The 8393-nt window shown below is 43.4% G+C and overlaps 1 protein-coding gene across 1 annotated transcript in view; it reads left to right on the forward strand.

The window, feature by feature from the left end:
* Positions 1-5780: 5780 nt before the first annotated feature.
* The window catches only part of Hivep1 (human immunodeficiency virus type I enhancer binding protein 1), a 121612-nt gene continuing 118999 nt past the window's right edge, over positions 5781-8393 (forward strand). Inside the window, exon 1 of the mRNA XM_013036504.1 lies at positions 5781-5868. The gene's annotated coding sequence lies outside the window, so the exon portion shown is untranslated. The remainder of the gene's footprint in view (positions 5869-8393) is intronic.

The following is an 8393-nucleotide window of genomic DNA, read 5'->3' on the forward strand; positions in this document are numbered from 1 at the left end:
TAACCAAAAGGGTGCAGAACAGTACAGTCTGGAGAATTTAGGAGAGGGGGTAGTGGATGTTTTAAGAAGTTATTTTTCTTTGTTTTGTTTTTCCAGAAATAATTCAGCAGAAAAATGTGATTCAATGAGCAGGCATCTGGGGAAAGTTTCTTAGAGCCCAACAACAACATATTTACAGAGACAGAAGCTGGTGAGTTTGGAATCTGGTAAGGTTTGGGGAAACAGAGATGTTAGTGTGAGAAATAAACATTGGGACTCTAACCAATGGGTGTATTCTTTTCCAGAGTAGTAACAGCATTACCACATACACTTTTGTTTGTCTATTCCTAAGAATATGCCTGTTTGGGTTTTTTTTCCTCCCTCTTTAATTCAGCAACTGGAACAAGTCAGAAAGAAATGGTAAAGAATGTGGGTTGAAGCAGTCAGGATTAGTTGATACAAAACTTTTGTTATAAATCACTTTTCAAAGCCCTTACATTGTCATATTTTTCTTTTTTTTAATGTACATATACAGTATCTTTTCCTCCTTTCCAAACAAAGAACTGGTAAGCCACAAAACTTCTCTCAAAACTGCACGAGAAGAGCAAATATGGTAACCCATGGTTGTAAGTAATCCCAGCACCTAGGAAGCAGTGGCGGAAGGATTGTGAATTCAAGGCCAACCAGCACTATAGCATGGAAACATGTCTCAAAATGCCAGAAACTACAACAACAATAAAAATTGGAGCAGAGGAGAAACTTTTTAAATACAATTATAAGTGAAGATTATTTGCAAGCAATAGGCAGTGGAGTTTCTGGTGGGAATGAGAGGAGGACACTGGGAGCTATAGGAAGAGGTAGAAAGGAATGACTGAGCGCTCTCTAGTCATGCTCTGCCAGTAGTCAGCCAGTAAAGTCAGACAATGCACCTGAACAATCATACTTCCACTTTCCAGCCTATATACCCAGTAGATCCCTTTTAACTACCTTACATATCTTTGATTCCACAAATAAAAATAAAAATAAATATTGAAAGGAACATAAAACAAAAACAAAGAAGATATTGAAAAGGAAGAAAACAGATGTTGACATAAAAGGCTGAGGAACTAATATGGAAGATGAGCAGCACTCAAACTCTTAAAGTTCAACTTAAAATTCAACACCGATCCTGATGCTAGGGATACAATGAATCACAAAACAGTTGAGGATTGGGGAAATAATAAACATGGAAGCCACTAAGGCAATTCTAGAATATTTGGTTTTACAAAAGGAATTTTTGGTGTCCCGAGACCCAGCATTATGACATGGAAGGGGGGATATGCACACTGTGGACAGGATACTATATGATTTTCATAGGTTCCGGAGAATGACATCCTCCATTCCTTCTGCCGTTGTTGAAATGGTTTTATTTACAGCACAGTAACTGTGTATCCCAAGATAGCTTTCCATAAGAGGTTTAATATCACTTTTCCAAAGACTAAAAGCAAAGGATTAGAGTTGTGGTTCAAGTGACAGAGCAGTTCAACGTCTAATGTCACCAAAGAAAAAGGCATTTCCCAGTAACTTGATGGCAATCATATCAGCCAATTGCATTGTTTAAGAAAAATATTTTGTTGTGTATATAAAAGTAATTTTCACAAATGACTCACTAGCCAATTCAGTATTATCTCTTTAAGGGATAAATTCATAATGTTATCTATGACATTAACTGTAAACTCCATTGCAAATATATCATTTGTAATTCGTGGGGAAAAAAAAAGATATTTCTTTTCCTAAAAGTTTTAAAGAGCAGAACACACAGCAGTTATTTAATATATATATATATATATATATATATATATATATATATATATATATAGGAGCAATTCTTCCTGGGTAGTGAGTAGAATAAAATCCCTTTGGTCTACTTACATTTTTCAAGCCCCTTTCTAGATTGTCATGATATCATACATACTTAGTTCCTTGTAAAGAGTTTTGGTTTCTATTGTAGACTTATTGTGATACTTCTATACTCATTCATACATTGAGAGCTAACCCTTAATGTAGCAGTATCTGGAGGAAAGGTCTTTAAGAGTAATTAGAGGCCAGGTGTCAGTGGCTCAAGCCTGTAATCCTAACTACAGGAGGCTGAGTGCTGAAGGTCATGGGTTTCAAAGCCAACCTGGGCAGGGAAAACCCCTGAGACTTTTATCTGCCAAAACAAAGCCCGAAATGGACCTGTGGCTCAGGTGATAGAGTGGTAGCCTTGAGCAAATAAATTCAGGGACAGCACTCAGGCCCTGAGTTCAAGCCCCAGGACTGGCACACGCCAAAAAAGACAACCCCACACACATAAAATCAAAAAGAACAACATAAAACTCAAACCCAAAGAAACTAAGGTTAAAATTAGCATATATATTTATAAACTAATTCTACCTTCCACATAGGAGAGAAAAGTAAGCAGTTCAGGTGGGATGCAAGCGTACACAAAAGTATTAAATGAAATATGGTAGATTCATTCAGGGGAGGATTCAGAATAATTCTTTAGAAAGGCTAAGTGAAAGTTAAACAAAATAAATACCAAGAAATGGGTGTTTGAAAGGGGTGGAGTGAGGTCAAGGGGAGAAGAGTAGATGGTAGGTAGATGAATGACGAGAAGAAGGGGGAAGAATGTAGCCAAAACTAAATGCATATTCTACAAAATTAAGAAAAGTAAGGGGTAGGTTGGGAGGGATGGGCGAAAATGCTAAAAGGAATGACACTGATCAAGATGCATTGTATTTATAATCTGCTTGGTTAAATGGTAGCTCCTTTGTACAACTATTTAAAAGATAATTTATTCATTTATATAAGATAGAATGCTGATTTCATAGGTTAAGTCTTTATAAGAGACACACACAGAGATTCTTCCTCCTCAGGCTCCATACACAACACAACACTCAGAGGAAAAGTTACTTAGAAACTCATCCAGTGGGTGGATATCTGCAGACCAGGAAGAGTTAGCCCTAAGTAGAAACTGAATCTGCTGGAAACTTGATCTTGGGCTTCCAACTTCCAGGACTGTGAGGACATAAATGCAAGTTCTTTAAGACATGGTGTTTTCTTACAACAGTTGGGGATGATTTAATAAAGTGTCTTAGGCTGCTGTACTTGCTTCCACAGTTTTAGATAATGGACAAGGTTGCATTAGTTTTGTAGAATGCTGCTCACTCCATTTCTAGTGTTCCTCAGTATGTTACATTATGGACATAGAAAATTAGGAAATTCAATAGAACATCTGCATAGCAAGCATGAGGCCTTTAGTTCAAACACCAGGACAAAAAGCAAACAACAATGAAAGATCTTGAGACTCCATCTTGCCACTGGACATGGTGGCTAGTGACATGAAAACGCTTGAGTAGAATTGCAGACTAGGCTAATTGGAGCATAAAACAAGAATTACCTAAAAAATAACCAAGCCCCAAATGACCTGACAGTGCCATCAGAAAAAAATGTTTTAAAAAAATCTGCATGTTTCCCTTTTGTCTTTTCTCTTTTAACAGGTGGTGAACCAATATTAGCCATTTCATTGTTTTATCTGAAATGGCACTTTTCGGCAAAGTTAGAGCTTGGTCTCTCTTTAGTTGTGTATCCTATAAGATTAACATTGGCAAAAGTGTGAAATGAAAACATTCTTCTTAAACCCAAATTCACTTACTCTTCTCCCCGTAGGCATCATACCATCCTAACAGCTCCATTTTCATGATACAATCTTCCAAGTTCTCAAAAACAAACTGGGAGCCAGGAGCTGGTGGCTCACACCTATAATCCTAACTATTCAGGAGGCTGAGATCTGAGGGGTGCTGCTTGAGGCCAGCCCAGGCAGGAAAGTCCATGAGATTTTTTTAATCACCAATTAACTACAAGAAAGAAAGAAAGAAAAAGGAAGGAAGAAAGGAAGAAAGGAAGGAAGAAAGAAAGAAAGAAGCCAGAAGTTGGAGTTTGAAGCTGCAGTGGTACAGTGCTAGCTTTGAGAAAAAAAAAAAAGCTAAAGAACAGTGCCCATGTCCCGAGTTCAAGCCCAGGACCAGAAAAACAAAACAAAACAACAACAACAAACCCAAACCAAACCAATATATTTCCATTTACCCTCTCTTTTCCACAACTGTTGAAGAGTTAAAACAAATTATTTTAATCTGTTAAAAAGTCTAAACATCGGATCTGGTTTTCTATCATGGATTTATTATTTGACTAGCTTTATGACTTCTGGCAGATTAGCATTTTGGAAGTGCTGAATAATTTTGGTCTCTGTATCTTGATGTGTAGGATGGGCTTGTGGTTGAGATGAAGAAAGTTCACAGAGATCATGCTGGCTATAAACTCTCAGCAATCCTTAATCATGACCAGCAGGCCTGTTACTACTACACTGCAGTTTTTGTATCCAGCTTCTATCTCTATTCTAAATCTATCAGCGATAATAACTTTCCTTTAAAAATAAAAAAAGACCATTCTCAGTCCAGATGTCTCCAAACCACTACCAACTGTTTGCATTATCATGTCTTAATCCCTTCCAAATGAAGAGTTGGCTCTTCTTTGGCTGTGTGGTGCCTGCCCATTCTGTCTTCAAAACTCATTTTCCCACAGAAAGGGACCCTGTTCAGGTGGATCTCTCTCATCTGGGTAAAATTAATAATAGCTTGCTTTTCACTTTCAGAATTGTCATAATTTGGGTGTTCCTTGTTTCACCTTTGCCTGGACTTTTTACTCTGGTCAGAAAACTCACCACACACAGTTCTCCTGTTCTCACCTTAAAGCTATTTTCCTCTTCTGGAATGCTGTTCTGGTACCACTGCCAAATCCCAAAGAACTTTCCTAAATCCTACTGAGAACTCACCCTCAGAAGGAACTCTGAGGACTCATCCAGACTCTGATAGTCCTGCCCTTCACAAAACCAGAAACTTCTCAACAAACACATAATAATTCTGTATGACTTACATTAGCTCTGTTTATAAGTTGCTGCTTCTCTCTCTCTCTTTTGCCCCTCTAGATATTTTTCCTTGTGTTTATGCTGTTTCCTTTAATTTGTAAACTCCCACAGACAAGGCCTGACACAGGCTACTGCTGTGGGTTTAAGGGTAAGGAGCTTTGTGTTTTTTGGTCAAAGTATCTTTTAGTAGTACTTAGTTTGTGATGGTCCTGAGACTGTTAACATAAAAATATACCCAGCCTCTTCTAGTGTCCAGATGATAAAAATAAAGTCAACAGTCAAAAGCTTTCCATCATGCGAGTGGAGAGGTGTGCAGGTGGAGGAAGTCAGGCGTCCCATGCACTCCAGTTTCTTCAAGGTTGCAGGGTTATCCCAGAAAACTAATAATATTTACTTTGCAGAAATGAGATCTAAAAACAGAACGGAGCCCCAGGAAACATTCAATGCCATCCGATTCCTCGTTTGTGTCAGGAGTCCAAGGACAACGAATCTAATTCAGGAGGTCTCTTTCCAAGTGTTTGAACAAAAAATGCACCGCAGGACCCCACTCTGCCAGGTGGATTTCTCTAGACGGGCGGATCTCTCCTTTCTGGGCAGGTAACAAAGGGCAGCGTTCCCCTGCCGCCGGGGTTAGGCGTGGGATCTGTCACCTTGACCACCTGCTGCCCCGGCTGCCCGGGGCAGCCCCGGGCTCCGCGCTCCGGGGCTCGAAGCCCGCCCCGAGGTGTAGACCCACGGAGGCGGTGCGCCAGATAACATCAAAGCCCCGGGCAGGGGCCAGAAAAGGGGGGGCAAAAGCAGCGAGAGAATGAAGCGCCTCCTCCGAGCATTTCCTCCCACGCCCACTTCCAACCGAGGAGGCTTTGGGTTTCTGCTTTTGTTGTTTTTAAAATTAAAAGTTAAACCCAGGAAGCTCTGGAGGCGACTTTGGCGTTGCAGTTCGGGTAAGTTCTTCTCCCCTCCCTCCCCCCCATCCCGGTTCTTTTCTCTGGCTCCAAGCTCGGGGAGCCCGGGCATGGCGGGGAGGGGGGCAGGAGTTGGCAGGGCGTGCGGGGAAGGTTTTGTCGCCGGGTCGCCGCGAGCACCAGGAGGAGGAGGAGGGGGTGGAGGAGGAGGAGGGGATCGGCGGCGGCGGCGGACGGGAAAGCCCGGGCGCGCGGAGGGCGGAGGGGAGGGCCCGGCCGTGTGACCCGGCGGGCCGGCGGGGAGGAACCTCCGGGATCTCCGCGTGGCGACGGCGGTGTTGGTGGCGCAGCCTGGCCGCTCCCTGGGCGGAGGGCCGGGACCGCGGGGCCGCGCCAGGGGGGAGCCCGACCGGGGAAGGCCGGGCCCTGCGTGGGAACCCGGGGCCGGGGGGGGGCACGGGAGGGGGAATGAAGTGGGGATGGGGGGGGGACGCGGCTTGGCGGTGGGTTTGCGCGGTTCCCAAACTGCTCAGGAAAGTAGATGCTCGAACCCCACTTCCTTCAAAGGGTGCATCATGGTGCTCACTGAGCCGGTTTGGATGGAGAGAAATGGGCCCAAGAAGCCCCTCTGTCTTGGACAGTGGGCACCCCTACCCCATTGTTCCTAGATTTTTGACAGTTCCAGCTGCGTTTTATCATCCATGTTAATTCTCGGGCTCGGAAACCCACCTCTCATTCATTTATTTGATATATTTTGATGACCTGCATTGAATTGGCTACAATGTGTTGTGGCCAAACAGGACAGGAAGCATTTTATATTTTTATAACCTCGCTGCATTTCCTTGCATCCTGTTCATCTAGGAAGTCAGAATTGTAGGCAAAAGAAAGTGCAGTTGGGAAATCATATAAACTTAACTGGGATTGTTCTGTATTCTATCAGTTTCAAAGAAAAGTTTCACGTCGTGCTTCTGGCCCAGAAAACACGTTGGAATGACAAAATACATCCATTACAATGAAAAAAAAACCCGCAAGTGTATTTTGTTCAAAAGTGCATCGCAACCCTAATTCCTAAATTGGCGCTGTGTTGTTGGTAATATTAACGCAGTTACCCTTTTGCTTTTTTACTCTCCAAGTGTCAACACAAACTCATTTTCATGGCAGTCTATCCTGACAAATTATTAGCTATATTCTCACATTTAATGGCGTGTTTTTGGCTAAATGACCCTGTTGGGGAATTAGCCAACAGATAAGATGAATTTCAACTGATTGGGTATCCCTTCATTTCCTAAAGGAGATGGTTATATATTTTTAAAAAATGAAAAATCGCATTATTTCATTGTAAGGTTAGCACAGCATGCTAAACATTATAAAGATTGACGCTTTTTCCTCCTTCGACCAAATACACCTCGTTTTGGTACGCACATTTTCCCCTTTGCATAACATTATTTTTGGCTCTAACTCCCCATTACTGAGTGTTCCATTTTTAATCAACCCCATTCTGGAGCTTTTGAGTTTTTCTTAGCTCCATTGAAACTAAAGGTAGGATTTCCTTAGGGGAATTCGGGGGCCAGCCCTCTCAGGAGAGACCCCGACGTCTTTGTACAAGCCCAAGGGAACAGAGTCATTCCTGTTTGCACAGATGGTCAGCTGCCTCGGTGGGCGTGTGGTCGGTCGTTTAGTGCTTCTCTTCCATAAAAGGGGAAAACGGCTTGGTTTTGATCAGTTTTTTTTTTAGCATTAATTTCTTTGTTTTACCTTATTCCTCCCAAGTTAGAGGTAGCTCATTAAAGTTCTGTCTGCTATTTTGTTTTATTGAGCTTCAGTGACCCCTAAACGGACAAAGTTCTTTAGGGAGTCACCGAAAACCTTCCAGTCCCCTCTTAATTCTTTTCAGTCGATTTGTCTAAAGCTTAGAGACTCTTAAGCTTACTCCCCTGGCTTTCCAGCAGCCAAGGGGCAAACTCTAGCATATGGTAATTACCTCTACCCCTTTCTCCTCGCCCTGGCTTTCCGTAGGCCCAGTCCGCTGCCCAGCCCTGAACCCCTTTTTCGACCCCAACCAAGCTGTCAAGCGGGCAGGCAGGGGTTAATCGCGCTCCCAGCTTAGGCTCTGGGAAGCACCGGCCAGCTTTGGAGCGGCCTCTGGAATAACTTGGCTTCCCTCGCTCTTTTAATAGAACATCCGCCACCAAAAGAGTGGTTTCAGTTCAGGGTTAGTAATAAGTCCCTTTCTTACCCTCCAGACACCCCCCTCCCCTCCCAACACGCGTTTTTTTTTTTTAAGTTGTTTTTCAGAGTTAATGAGTTTCAAGTTTCACAATGATTTTTTTCCCCTCCTTTCAATGCGTTGCTGAGGAAACCCCCTTGGGGTCCCCCCCTCCTCCTGTGGGCCTTCCCCCCTCCCCCCCTCCCCACCGGCCCGGGCGAGGGGCGGGGCTGGGAGACCCCATGACGTCACCGGGCCGGCCCACATCCTGCTTCAGAAAGTAAAGAGACGGTAAAGAGAAACTCCGGCCCCGCCCGGCCCCGCCCCTCTCCGCACGCCAACCGCCCTCAACTGCGCA

This window comes from Dipodomys ordii, unplaced genomic scaffold (genome assembly GCF_000151885.1).
Source record: "Dipodomys ordii isolate 6190 unplaced genomic scaffold, Dord_2.0 Scaffold296, whole genome shotgun sequence".
Classification (NCBI taxonomy): domain Eukaryota; kingdom Metazoa; phylum Chordata; class Mammalia; order Rodentia; family Heteromyidae; genus Dipodomys; species Dipodomys ordii.